The sequence below is a fragment of the Humulus lupulus genome, chromosome 1 (genome assembly GCF_963169125.1).
Source record: "Humulus lupulus chromosome 1, drHumLupu1.1, whole genome shotgun sequence".
NCBI lineage: Eukaryota > Viridiplantae > Streptophyta > Magnoliopsida > Rosales > Cannabaceae > Humulus > Humulus lupulus.
In genome coordinates this window covers 302,746,159-302,762,417 of record NC_084793.1, presented here as the reverse complement: position 1 = coordinate 302,762,417, position 16,259 = coordinate 302,746,159, and positions in this window count along the sequence as shown.

The following is a 16,259-nucleotide window of genomic DNA, read 5'->3' as shown; positions in this document are numbered from 1 at the left end:
ATTGGATTTTACTTCGAAACTAGAAGATATACATATATATATATATGCAATTTATTTATATATATTGTTGATCCTCGAATTGATCAACAACACAAAGTCAAATAAAACGATAAAAAAAAAAAAAAAAAAATGAAATCAAGACGACAAGATAAACGACACAGATAATATATAGTGGTTCAGCCCCAATCAAATGATAATGACCTACGTCCACTTAGTGTTCTTATTAATGTAGAATTCTAATAACAGTGATCAATGAACTAGGGTTCACGAGTTACACTAGCTCTCATATGAATACAATTATGATGGATAATAACACTTTTTTTCTCTCTTAGATTCTCTAAGCTCAAGCGTTCTAAAGCCAAAAGTCAAAAGTCCCATCTCTTAAGCCATTTGATTCTTATTTATAGGCTCAAGGAATTCTACATGGGCCAATGAGCATTAATTTCATTTAATATGAGTGTATCTAAATAATAATAAAAATTGTAATTAATACGTAAGTACAAGATTGCATATCTGAAATAAATAAATGAATATATGCGACCAGGTTGGTTGCCCATAATTATGATGCCTGATAAGTCATGATCTTCTAGTTGAAGGTCGAGCAGATTATACTCACTTAAAACTGCCACGTGCATCCCACGTATAGGCCAATTCTACCACGTCATCAAGATAATTCATTTTTTGGTAAATATATATTTACATTTATAATATAGATATCAATTTGTGTATATTTATGTCATATATCAAAAAATTACATTGTTAATGTAAGATTATATTCAAATATATAACTCAATTATTTAATTGCAATATATGATTTCCATTATTATCTATCAATATTAAGTGAAACCTTAATTTTGATGGGTCCTTGAACAATTTTCTTTATTTTAAAAAAAGTGTATTATTAAAAATAAGATCAAACTAGTGATAGTTTACCTCAACTTGCTCAATCCTGTTATAATATGCCACATAGAATTAAGCACTAATTGTAAAAACTTCATAAGGAAGCCATTTGAGTTGTCACACGTGGAATACTAAAATATAATATTAATTAAAGTGTCACTAATTAATTATAATCTATCCCAACTAACGGCAAATTTGTAATCATTTATGGACTGTAATCAGCCTTATCCAGACTTTTGGAGATATCAATCATACAACTACTGGTGTCTTGTGAATTTCAAGATTTTTCATTTCAAATTAATTTGATCTCTCTTGTTTTTGATATATACTAAATACAAACAAAGCAACGTGAAATACACCTTTATTTAATTTTATCTATATCTATAGAATTTATTAATTATATTTATTAAATTTTATCATTATTATATAATAATTAAATAATCCATATCTATATAAATACCAAGTATACCAAGAAGATGATGTGTCACCTTAAGGTTACTCCAAAGTATTCTTTTTGTTATCTCATTTTTTTTATTCTTCTTTTAAAAATTTATGAATAAAAAATAAAAATATTTATCTAATTCATATATAATTTGAATTAAATTAATTCATTAATTGAAATCTATATCTCTTCTATATAAAAAGTGTCTTCTATATAAAAAGTGTGTAGATAACGAATTTTTTTTGTTTTAATAGTTTGTTTTGTTAACTTTAACGGAATATTTTAAATATTTAAAGAAATATACTTTTAAAACTAATTAAAAATATATATTTATTAATTATATTAATATAAATTAAAATATTATAATATATCATTATTATATTAATAATTAATATAAAATATATATATTTATATAAAAGATTGCGCCACGGAAATGATGTGTCACCCTAAAATTGCTCCAAAGCATTATTTCTATTTTTTTTCATTTTTTTATTCTTCTTTTATTAATATATGATTAAAAAATAAAAATATTTATATGATTCATATATAATTTGAATTAAATTAATTCATTAATTGAAATCTATATCTCTACTATATAAAAAATGTGTAGATAATGATTCTTTTTTGTTTTAACGGTTTGTTTTGTTAACTTTAATGGAATATTATAAATATTTAAATGAATATACTTTTAAAACTATATAAAAATAGATATTTATTAATTATATTAATATAAATTCAAATATTATAAAATATTATTATTATATTGATAATTAATATAAAACTACATATATAATAACAATATTAATATAAATTCAAATTGAAATATTATAAAATATCATTATTATAATAATATATAATGCAAGACTAGATATTTAATAATTATATTAATATAAATTTAAACATTATAAAATACTATTATGATAATAATATATAATCATAATTTTTTACTATGAATTCAAATATTACAAAATATTATTATTATAATAATATTTCATACCAAACTAGTCTATATCTATATATATATATATAAAGGAGAGCTTCAAGGAGATTATGTGGCACTCTAAAATCTCTTCAAATCACTCTTTCTATTTTCTCATTTAATCTAATTTTTTTATTCATTTTCTATTTTTTAAAATATCTTAACAATTGAAAATATCAATATATATACATATTGATTTGATTAAAAATTTATTTATTTTAAATATCTTAACTACTTATTTTCAAATCACTCTTTCTATTTTCTTATTTAATCTAATTTTTTTTATTCATTTTCTATTTTCTAAAATATCTTAACAATTGAAAATATCAATATATATACACATTAATTTGATTAAAAATTTATTTAGTTTAAATATCTTAACTACTTATTTATTGAAAAATACTAGATTATGTTTTTTTATTCCAAAGTGAATAGTTTTACAAAATATTTATATTTATATCTATATATAAATGAGAGTTTAAGAGTGATGAGGTGGCATCCTATATTTTTTACAATCTATTTTTACTATTTTGTGAGAATTTTATATTTATTTATGTTTTTTTAATTTCAATGTAATAGTTTTACAAAAATATATATTAACAACATGTATAATTTAGTTTGAATTTGATTTATTTCAACGATGTATATTTTGAATTTAAATTTGATTAGATATTTCATTACAACAACCATTTAATTAAATTATAAATATAAGTAAACAATATTTTTTTTTCTCATTTTTTATATTACTTTTTTAATTTATGGCTATTAATTTATTAAAGAATTTTTTTTATCTATTTTGTCTGTTCTCTTTTTTCTCATTTTTATTTTAATAAAAATTATAATAGATAAAAATATCTACATATAATAATAATAATAATGAAATCTATCTATTTATACTTTAACCTTTTGACAAAACACGGAATCCAAATGTTAACTTTTAACAATAAAATATTCAAACGTGTAATCAACCAAATTATACGTGGTTCAAATAATCTATCTTTATATTCATATTTTTGAATTTTTAACAAAACACAAGGTCCACAAGTTAATTTTAAAAAAATTAATGGTCAAAATAGGTAAACAACTAAAATACAAGGTTCAAAATGGTGTGAACCCCTATAGAAAACATAAATTATATATATTTATATAATTTACGTTTTATAAATAATTTTTAACCTTTCGAATAAATATATGATCAACATGTTAATTTTTAAAAATAAACAAAAATGAGTAATCGCCCAAAATATAGTGTTCAAATAATCGATTTATCTATTTCTATTTTAATATTTTGACAAAACTTGAGGTCTACAAGTTAATTTGTAAAAATAAAAGTTCTAATGGGTGATCGACTAAAATACAATGTTCAAAATAGTGTGAACCCTTACAGAAAACAAAAATTATATAAATATATAATTTAATTTTCATAAGAAGTTTGAACATTTTAAATAAATACATGGTCCAAAGGTTCATTTAAAAAAATATAGTGTCAAAACGGGTATTGAGCAAAAATACAGTGTTCAAATAATCAATCTATCAATTCCAATTTTTATTCTTTTGACAAAACACGAGATCTAAAAGTCAATTTTTAAAAATAAAGACTTTAAACAGGTAATTAGCCAAAATAAATCTTACACAAAATATAAATTTTCTTATACATAATTTAGACTTTTTATAAAAAGAACTACGCAAAGCGTATAATAATAAATAAAAGTAAATGTACATCAAGCTTTTTGAACTTTGTTTTCAGTACTTTAATTTGTCAGAATTTTTCAAAAACCTACAGGAGGTTTGCTATACAATAACAGTAAACACCATCATGAAATAAAAAATTATGGTCAAGATGTCTTCACGTGTCCATATAAAGAACATGTTGTACGAGTATGGTGAAAATAAATCACCACCCCACAATCTCCCAAAAAATATTTAAAAATATATATGTTTTAATAATTACAAAAGACTGCGCGGAGCGCGGTTATATTTTATAGTATTTATATAAAAGAGAACACCAGAGAGATGATGTGACACTCTAAAATTGCACCAAAGCATTCTTTCTATATATTTTTTTTCCACTTTTTGTTATTCTTTTAAAATTTTATGATTAAAAAAAATAAAAATATCTATCTAATTCATATATAATTTGAATTGAAATGAGAGATATTTAAATTCTAAATATATATAGTAATGATAACTTATTTTAATTTTTTATAATAATAAAAAATTAATTATTTTAAATGAGAGATATTTAAATTCTAAATATCAATATATATAATTATGATTTTCATATATAATTTTAATTTTAATTTGACCAAAGTTATTTTATTCCAAATTACTCATTTGATTTGAGTTCATGTCATTCATGCCTTCTATGATTTTATTTTTTCTTATACTTTTCTCATTTACTTGATTTATATGAGGGCATATCTTCATATATTTCTTTTGATTTCTTTTAATTAAATTAAATTTAAATAAGATACTTATTAATAACTAATTTTCTAATAATTATAATAATAAATCAATCATTTATAAATCGACATTTATCTTCAATTTTTTCCATTTCGCACACATTTATCTTTTTATTTTATGTTTTGATATTTTAAATTTAAAATCAAATATTAATAACTAATTTTTTAATGAGAAATTGGTGAAAATTACTTATTTTTTAAGTGATTTTGCACTCTAACTTACTTTTGATAATTTTTAAAAAATGGTCTCTGTCTAAAATTAGACCAATTGTCTAAATTTTTCGACCAGCTATCTAAAATTTTCGACCGATTGTTTGAATTTTTCGACCACCTCTCTAAATTTTCAACTAGGTATCTAAATTATGAGAGTCTATTCTGCAAATAATTATCAAAACTAGGCTAGAGTGCAAAATGACTTTAAAAAAATAAGTCATTTTGCCAAAGGACCCTTTTTTTAATAACTATAATAATAAATCAATCAAATATAAATTAACAATTATTTTTAAAAAAATTCATTCTACGTTTATCCTTTCATTGTTTTGATATTTCAAATTCAAATATTAACAACTAATTTTCAAATAATTACAATAATAATTAAGTAATATATAAATTGACATTTATCTTCAATATTTTTCATTTATTAATTTGATATTTTTTATTCATAATTAAAAATATCAATATATACACGTGAGAATTTAATTTAGAACATCATTAATCAAATCTATTTATCTATATATATAATTATAGAACAATTCTTCTATAGGGGCTTCACTTTAAGCCCTGCCGGTAGGGCTCTCAGTGTTTCTCAACCCGTGAACAGTTTTCGACGCAATTTTTTTTTTATGATCGTGTATATTGTAGCTATTTAAAGCATCCTGAAAATTTTCAGAAAATTCTGAATAGTTTACAGTACCGAAAACTAGGTTCAAACATGTTGTTTTCCACGCGCATAAAAAAAATTAGTCACGCGTGCAACAACATGTTTGAACCTAGTTTTTGGTACTGTAAACTATTCAGAATTTTCTGAAAATTTGGAGGATGCTCTAAATAGCTACAATATACATGGTCATAAAAAAAAAAATCGCGCCGAAAGCTGTTCACAGGTTAAGAACACTGAGAGCCCTACCGGTAGGGCTTAAAGTGAAGCCCCTATAGGAGAATTCCCCTATAATTATATAAAGGAGAGCTCTAATAGGTGATGTGACACTCTAAAATCTTTCAAAAGCACTCTATCTATTTTTTTATTTTTTATTCTACTTTTTTTTGTAATTTATACCTATTTAATTAATTTTTTAATAATTATATAGCCACAAAAATAATTAAATAATTAATTAATAATAAAAATAAAGATCATAAGTGTCACATGTATATATAATTATTCGCTTTAAAATCTACGATAATCTTTTTACATATTGTCACTTTTAATTCGTGTAACCATTTTTGCGAATGAAGAATTTTCATGTTATTTAATTATGATACAATCTACTTATCTATCTATTTTTCTTATTTTAAAAAAAAATAAATAAAGGGTTCAAAAATAAGTAATCGACCAAAATATACATGGTTAAAATAATCTATCTACATATTCATATTTTTAACATTTTGACAAAACACAAGGTCTACAAGTTAAATTTAAAAATAAAGGATCCAAATGGGTAATCGACTAAAATACACGGTTCAAAATGGTGTAAACCCTTATAGAAAACATAAATTATATAAATATATGTTTTATTTTTAATAAAGAATTTTTAACATTTTGAATAAATACATGGTCCAAATATTAATTTTCATAAACAAATAATCAAATCATGTGATCGGCCAAGATATAGTGTTCAAATAATCAATCTATCTACTCCTATTTTTAACCTTTTGACAAAACTTGAGGTTCGTAAGTGAATTTTTAAAAATAAAGAGTCTCAACGGATAATCAGCTAAAATACAATGTTCAAAATGGTATAAATCTTTACAGAAAACATAAATTATATAAATATATATAATTTACTTTTTATAATGAATTATTAACCTTTTGAATAAATATATGGTCCAAAGGTTAATTTTTAAAATTAAATGATCAAAATAGGTAATCGGCCAAAATACAATGTTCAAATAATCGATCTATCTATTCTTTTTTTAACCTTTTAACGAAATACGAAGTCTAAAAATTAATTTTTAAAAATAAATGATTCAAACGAGTAATCGGCCAAAATAACTATTACACAAAACATATATTTTCTTATACATAATTGTACTTTTTATATATAAAAAATCACGCAAAGCGTATAAAATAATAATAATATTAAATAAAGGCGCACGTACAACAAGCAGTTTGAACTTTATTGTCGGCTCTTTGATTATTCAGAATTTTTCGAAAACCTGCAGGAGGAGGCTTGCTATATAATGAACACCATCATGAAAAAAAATTAACGTCAAAACGCTCTTACGTATCCGTATAAGGAGCGTGTTGTACGAGTAGGGTGAAAAAGAATTCCTTATACACAATCCCCCAAAAATATTTTAAAAAATATATTTTTTAATCATTACAAAAATCTGTGTGAAACGCGATTATGTTTTCTAGACTTATATATAAGAGAATGACATAAACATAATGAAAAATTAAACCAAAACACTATTTATGATTTTAAAAAAATATATATGTGTTTACCGAGTTTTTCGGAAACTAGAATTAGAAGTGTTGACCACGATTTTGGCCAACGACGAGTAGTCGTCAAAACTACAATAAACCTTCAAGAGAAAATACGACACTGATAATTTAATAGTGGTTCAGCCCCAATTTATTGGTAATAGCCTAATCCACTTGGAGTTGTGATATATAAATCCTACACTTAAGATCAGATAAACTTGAGCCAACTGAGTTTCTTAAGTGTACGTAGAAAAATACAGAGTTTCTCTCTCTAGAGAATACAAGCTTTATCTCTCTAAGCTCTCAAAAAATGCCCCAAGTAACAATCCCAAAGTTTCAAAACAAGAGAATTTTTCTCAGTCTAAAATGATCAGATCCCCAAAATGATGCCATGAGCCATTTATTTATAGGCTCATGGATCGTACATCAGATATTCCCTTTGACCGGGTCATTAGTTCTTCTAACAGTCTTTAATTAATAAAATATAGATAAATCTAAATTACAATAATATAGCTATTATTACGGGATATCTGAGAGATTCCCGCGGCAGTTGAGAATGATTCGAGTTGAAGCTGTTACTGAGGCTTTATTGAAGTAGACGGTAGCTTCTGAGATTCTGATCCGTGTACCGACCAAATCCATCCCCAAGGTGACTAGTCGGACAAGACAACTTACCGGTCAGCATAGGCAAAAGCACTCCTCTAGCACACCTCTGGTCTAACATGACACACCTCTGGTCTAACATGACACATCTCTGGTCTAACATGACACTTCTCCGGTCTAGCATGACACATCTCTGGTCTAGCAAAACACTTGACTGGTCGGCCAAAGCATTTGACTGGTCAGTCAAAAATCTTTACCGGTCGAACAAAAATTCTACCTGGTTGGTCAAATCACTCCCAAACTATATAAATAATTTTTATGACCAATAATATCACAACTCCGAAGAGCCAATACATTTATTGACTATTAATGTGCCATTTACTGACCATGCATTGCCACTTGTCACTTCTGATTGCCACGTCATCGAACTGAAATTTTGGGGATAACATTTGCCCCCAAAGTTTATTGTATGATTTACTCGTATGATAATTTTTCTCTAGCAAAATGTTTTTGAGGTCATCCAAAAGCTTCCATCCGGTCAGTAACTTTCACTTTTGTATTCTTCAAATTCCATTTTTTGATCTTGTTGTAGTACCCCATGAGTAGTAAAACATGTTTGCTCCACGTTTTTGAGTAAACTTGTGCTTGCTTAGCTGATTGGAAATGCCTATTTGGTCCTCGGGGTCCCAAATAATTTCTTAACTGCTGACCCTTGGGTGCTTTGTTTTCTGCTGCTTGGACGCCCGCCTTGTGGGTTGGGAATGCCCTCTCCGTTTGGGGCACATAACCTCCTCGGATAGCAGCCCTTGGCATGCTGGCTCCTCGGCACAGCCGCTCGGATGCGCACCTGCCAGCTCCTCGGATGCACGGCAGCAGCTCCTCGGATGCGCCTGGCCACTCGGGTGACTTCACACATCTGCTCGAATGATACGCCAGCTGCCCAGACACGCACGCGCCTTCCGATCGAACACATACGCCCATCCGCTCGGGCATCACGCAGTCTACTCGGACACGCCCCAGCATCCGCTCGGATGCAGCACCATCCGCTCGAATACATGGCCCTCTTAGCTCCTCAGACTTGTACATAACTTTATGGCTTATGCATTTAGGCACCAAAAATTTATGATTATTGTTGTTGCTCTCATAAATTTTTATTTGGGTAGTAAATTATTTTACTGCTCAGAGAAAATATTTTACTGGGTAGTAAATATTTTTTCTTTGCATTTATTTGTTCGTGTTTGTTTGGTTCACTCCAGGGACTCATCACTGTTAGTCATGCTCAACAATAGATTTTCCTACCCGACCAGTGATATATGCTTAGCTGACCAGGGAAGTTGTATCTGTTCTCCCGACCAGGAAAACTCTGCACCTGATCAGCTAAACTTTGCACTTGGCCAATAGTTTACTCTTTTTTCTTGTGAAGACAATTGTTGCTTAGCAGCTTTGATATTTTTCTCGTACAGTCGAGCTGTTGGCATTTATACTTTACTTTTCTTTGCTAACTTGAAACATTCTAAGTCTTTTTAGACCTAAAACATTATAAGTTTTTTGTGAATAGTAAAGTCACTCTGATGTATGCCTTATATTTTCGCATGAGTACTTAGTTTTCTAACTTACAAATTCTAGACATTTCATAAGTCCCTGCTAAGTATACTTTCTCACACTCTTATTGCTCTAACATTTTATGAGCATAATGTTTATTGTCACACGAATATCTGCTTCTAACTTGAAATTTTAAAAAATTCCAAGCTACTTAAGCTTTGTCAAACAAGTTAGCTTAATGGCCTTTTTGGATTTCAAAAATTTACAAGTCAGCCTAAAAACATATATCTTAACTCGTGCTCTTATTTCCTGTGTTAAATTATATACCAGTATACCCCATGTGCCCCCCAAGTTATCGAAGGTTGAAAGATCCTTAGTCACTTGCTACTTGACTGCATTTGTTCGAGCAGTTAATTACTCGTGAAACACATAGAATATATGGAAAATATTCAAGCAGTTGAACACTGCTGGAATGTATCGACCAGTTGAACACTGTCCAATTTAACCGACCAGTTGAACACGGTTCGGATAATTAACACACATGCACATTTGTAGCAAGATTCAACTACGCTGCACGTAATCTCTTTTATTACTCGTAAATTAAAAAGGACAAAACGTGTCTAATAACGAGTCTAAAACAACAAAAATTGTTAAAAAATTAAATAACTGATTAGCAAATAACCAGCTCATGAACCAAACTTAAATAACAAGTAAAACAACTTGAAATTAAGCTACCACTCTGAAAGCGGTATTTAGAAATAATATATTCACAGACGCTCATCGTTCCAGTGGTTCCTGATCCTAGCACTCCCGCTCATGTCGAAGTGTCTTGGCATACCTCTCCCTGGCTTTGTTGCTATCCTCAGCCAAGTGTGGACCTCCACATATAGTGTCTAAGGTAAAGATCACAAGCCCGGGTTGTAAGGGTTGAGATCTCTGTCGTTTGAACCCAGGATTGATGCTGCCTCCTTCTCCTTGGGGTGTCTCTGCCCGGTACTTTCTCAACTTGCCCGACCGGAGAAGAAACTCTATCTCATCCTTGAGGTGATTGCATTCATTCGTGTCGTGACCATAATCTCCATGGAAACGACAAAACTTATTCATGTCTCTCTTCCTCATCTCTTTCTTGATGGGTGGAGGTTTCTTGTAGGGAACCTCTTCATGACTAGCAAGATATATTTCCGCTCGGCTAGCCGAGAGAGTGGTGTAATTAGTGAACTGAGGCTCATACTTGGTTGGATTTTTATTTGAACTCAACTTTGCTTTCTTTTCCTCATGGTGGTCAAACCCGTTATTTCCACGTTTCTTTCCACCATCCTTAGGAGGGTCAGTTGATCCACCCAGATTTTTTATGCCATTCTCCTCTTTCTCGATTGCATCATCCAATTTCATATACTTGTCTGCTCGGTCAAGAAATTGTTGAAGTGTTGAAATTGGATTTCTATGTATACTATCCCACAAAGGGCTCCGATAAGTTATCCCAATGGATATGGCAACCATCTTCCCTTCGTCTCCTACAGTAGTTGCTCTATTGGCTTCTCCCATGAATCTCTGTATATAATTCTTTAAAGACTCATCTTTTCCTTGTTTGATATCTGCCAAGTGGTTGGCATAAACTGGTGGAGTCCGGGCAGTGCTGAACTGTCTACAAAACTCCTTCCTGAATGTTTCCCAAGAGGTAATGGAATTTGGCTTAAACATCCAATACCATTCCTGGGCAGTATCCAACTATGTAGTCGGGAAAACTCTACACCGATAATCTTCACTTACTCCGAGAAATTCCATTTGGTCCTCAAATTTCCCAACATGTCTGATGGGATCTGCCTTTTCTGTATATACTGGCAAAAACCAGTGCTTTATATTTTGCCGGCGGCTGGGCTGCTCTAATCCGGGCACAAAATGGGCTGCCACTCCGGCGGTCTATCGCGTCCATCCTGGAAGGTCGTTGTGACAAACCTTGCACTGCAGTCATTAGCACGTCAAGCTGGGCTTGGATGGCTGGTGCAACTGCCGTAGTTCCAAGGTCTTGACCGCCTGGTCGGGCATTACCATCTGGTGCACTGTCGTCAAGTATTTCTACTTGACTAGCAGGGCGGTTCAGATTTTGCCCTTCGACCAGGACGGTCCTCCTCTTGTTGGTGATAACCTCCCTTAGAACCTTTCAGGAAGCATGCTCTCCTGCCCGATCGAACACCGTACTCATCGATATTTCAGAGGGTTTACTACGCGGGACTAGCTCTCTCCCACTACGCTGCTAGCTGGGGTGTAGTGGAGGCTTTTTGGTACATCCCGGGTGGTCTTTTCCTCCTTGTGGGTTGTTGTCATCTTTATCCTTTGACTGGTCGGTGTGATGACTATCAGCCTCATCACAACCACGCCCATCTTTGAACTGCAAAGTCCTCTTATCTCGAGGAGTCCTGGTCTGATCTTGCCTGGGTGGAGTCTTTTTACGGCCCGATTGGTGACTCCCTGATCTAGAAGTTTCTGATCGGTGGCTCCTGGAGGGGGTTCTAGAGTTCTCCCTTTGCGTCGAGGCAGTTCTGGATCGAACCCCATCATCTTCCCGACCAGGGGGGTTACTCCTGCTTCTGTCTTGTCCCCGAGAATTAGCTCTATCAGTGGTCCTCCGACCAGTTTTATTATTTCTTGCTCCCTGGGTGGCAACTTGTGCCGCGGCTTGAGCATTGGCTTGGGCCAATTGGGTAGCCGCTTCTAGATCAACTACTGCTTCACGATGTCTCCGGTCGACTTCCTCCTGTCGTTGTCTGATCTCTTCGCTTCTGGCATCCATATCACGCCTTTGCTGCTCTAATGCAGCTCTCTGTGTAATGCCCCAACTCCTGGGACCGTTACGGTGTGCCTTGTAAATAGTGCTAAACTCGTTAATTGAGTCATTTGGCCAAAATCATGATCTAAGTATGATTAGCGGTTTAGGGATTAAACATTTTGGTTAAGATATAACGTTTCACTAGAACGTTTAACATATACATTGGGATCCCGAAAATACAATTCAGAGTTTATTACAGAAAATATTTACAACAGGCCGTTCTAAGCGGCAAAACAAGGTTCAACCCTAGTTCCACTTTAAACCTCGGCCGTGACGGACGAGCAGCTGCATATGTACACGTCATCACCTAAGCCCTCCAACTCAAGGATGGTCTAGCTTCCTCTTGCCTTTACCTGCGCCACATAGCACCCGTGAGCCGAAGCCCAGCAAGAAAACATAACACTTTTCATAAACATTATCAAATGATTATCATTATAATCACACTGAATATAAAGCTTTCAAACCAATGGGTGCACATCACATGATTCTAGCGGGAGAGTGGCTGTTAAGTAAGCCACCAGCCTCCAAGCTCTGTTTTGTAGCGGGAGAGTGGCTGTTAAGTAAGCCACCAACCTCCAAGCTCTGTCTTTTAGCGGGAGAATGGCTGTTAAGTAAGCCACTAGCCTCCAAGCTCTGTTTTCTAGCAAGAGAGTGGCTGATAGGTAAGCCACTGGCCTTCAGGCTCTGTTTTCTAGCAAGAGAGTGGCTGATAGGTAAGCCACTGGCCTTCAGGCTCTGTTTATTCATCGACCCTCAGGGTCGGTCAGGCATTAATGCTCCTTGAGTCATTCAATGCTAGTAATCGATTAGATCTAATCTCTGTTGGCTTGCGTGATTCACGCTAAGGCCATTCTTGACTAATAAGTCAGCGCTAAGTGACCAGCGTCCAGTATCACCACCGAACTTGACTAATAAGTCACAGCTTCACAGCTGACACTAACACCTTTGCCAATTCCGACTGACAAGTCAGTGCAACGTGACCAGTGCCCAGTACCACTGCCAAACCTGACTCATAAGTCACAGCTTCACAGTTAATACTAGCCCCTTTGCCAAATCTGACTAATTAGTCAGTACCATGCACAAGTAAGCAATGCTATCAATATGTATCATATGCCAGTTATCCAAGGGTAGGGCATTCAGCATGCTTACTAAACAGTTACTAGCATAATCATGATCATGCATAAACTCAGAGACTCAAGCTCTGACCAATCTCATATTCATCATTCATGGCATGCCCTAATCACATGTTTCTCATGCATCACATGCATCTCACTTAGTCATCAAGCATGCCTCAACAACAGTCATATGCCAATGGGCAAGATTGCCAAGCATTCATTATGCTATCAACATTTAATCACCCAACATGCATCAATCATAGCCATGCATGTCATATTCAGTAGCCAATCAACATGCATCATAATAGCCATGCATGTCATGCTCAATAATCAACCAACATGCATCCATAATAGCCATGCATGTCACATATACACAGGGTGCAGTTTTCTTACCTCAGATTCGAGCTAGTACCAATATAAGAACGATCCTTGAGAACGATCAACCTTTAAGTCCTTAGCGGTCACCTAATCATAACCATATATAGAACACCATTAATAACATGATAATCACAGGTTCAACACCAATATCTAGCCCCCAAGAGATCAATCCAAACTAATCCAAGTAGTAGGGACACTCTCGAGGCCCATAACTAAGTTCCCGGGGTCAAAACGAGCAAATGGGGTGAAAACAGGGCAAGGGCTGCGGCCCTAGCACCTTGGGCCGTGGCCCCCAGGGTTCTCTGAGGCAAGGGCCGCGGCGCCCAGCAAGGTTCACTTCCAGACACCTGCTTCTTCGAACTAGGGCCGCGGCGCACAAGAACAGGGCCGCGGCCCCCAACCATGGGCCATTCCCAAACGCGTTTTAAACACTCCAAATCCTCCAAAAACATACCCAAACATTCCCCAATCATCAAATCAAAGTTCCCAAGCTTCCCAATACTCCAAAACCTTCAAAACCCAAAGCTCAAACCGACCAAAAACTCAACAATTAACAAAGTCCAATTCTAAGCTTTAAAACTTTAAAAACTTAAAACTTCAAACTTAGATTACCTTCGATTGGGTTGTTTCTCGTCAAATCCTTCGGTTAAGAAGCTTCTAATCTTTCCTAGGATCGCTATGCCTCGACCCTCTCTTGATTCTGACTCCTAAAACTCAAGATTTCCTCAAAAAGGCTCAAACAGTAAAACAGACTGTTTTGAGAGAGAACGAGAAGTTTCTAACGTATGTTCTTATCTGTCAAGCTACATCAAGCTTAAGTAACCTTAAATAAAACCTAGTGCTCGGGGTCCCGAAAACACCCCCGGGGACACTATAGTCAAAACTTCCAGAATTTCACCCTGATCTCAAATATTCCCAATCTATCACCAAATAAACATTTCTATTACCCCAAAATTGACCCCGTTATGATAAAACCGCTAAGTCATTATATATGATCGTCTCATGCCGCATAGCTCGAATATATCTCCATATTAATTAAATCTCATTCACAAATTACAATATGCACCCAATTTACATATATGCCCTCAACAGGCCAAATTACCAAAATGCCCTTATAATTATAAATACACCCATATGCATGCATTTATCATCATATAATAATATAATTCACATTAACATGCATATATTCATTTTATAACATATTAAATCAATTATGGCCCTCCCGGCCTCCTAATCAAGGTCCTAAACCTTATTAGGAAATTTGGGGCATTACACTCTGCTTGGCCATCTCTTCAGTGAAAGACTCCTGCCGAGCATTGAATTGCATCATCTCCTCTCGGAAAGCGCCTATTGCTTCCTGGAGTTGTTCAACTTCTGGAGTGGTCTCCTTGAGAAAGACCCTGGGCTCAGTCTCCGGGTTCTGCGATCCAGGACCTTCTGATCTGGCAGGCTCTTTTGACGTGCTTGAATTTTTGGATGCCACATTGGTATTCTTGGGCGCCATTTTGATATGACCATCGTGTGTTTCTTCTCTTCAAGCTCTCAATGAAAGCACCAAAATGTTGACCACGATTTTGGCCAACGACGAGTAGACGTCAAAACTACAATAAACCTTCAAGAGAAAATACGACACTGATAATTTTATAGTGGTTGAGCCCCAATTTATTGGTAATAGCCTAATCCACATGGAGTTGTGATATATAGATCCTACACTTAAGATCAAATGAACTTGAGCCAACTGAGTTTCTTAAGTGTAAGTAGAAAAATACAGAGTTTCTCTCTAGAGAATACAAGTTTTATCTCTCTAAGCTCTCAGAAAATGCCCTAAGTAACAATCCCAAAGTTTCAAAACTAGAGAGTTTTTCTCAGTATAAAAAGATCAGATTCCCAAAATGATGCCATGAGCCATTTATTTATAGGCTCATGGATCATACATCAGATATTCCCTTTGATCGGGTCATTGGTTCTTCCAACAGACTTTAATTAATAAAATATATATAAATCTAAATTACAATAATATAGTTATTATTCCGGGATATCTGAGAGATTCCCGCGGCAGTTGAGAATGATTCGGGTTGAAGCTTGTTGACCCTCGATTTGGTCAACTGACACGGAGTCAAATGCTTGATGTGAATAAATGTGTTGAAATATATCTAATGGAAAAAACTATAAACGACACAACAAATTATAATGGTTCGGTCCCACGAAACAGTAATGACCTACGTCCACTTAAGCTATTATTGATATTAGTTCTCAAAGGAGTGATCAAAGAACTAGGGTTCTCTCAGTTTCACAGGCCTGAGAGAGATGAATAATACAATTGTAAGATAATCACTCTAATTCTCTTATAAGTATATACTTAAATCAGCC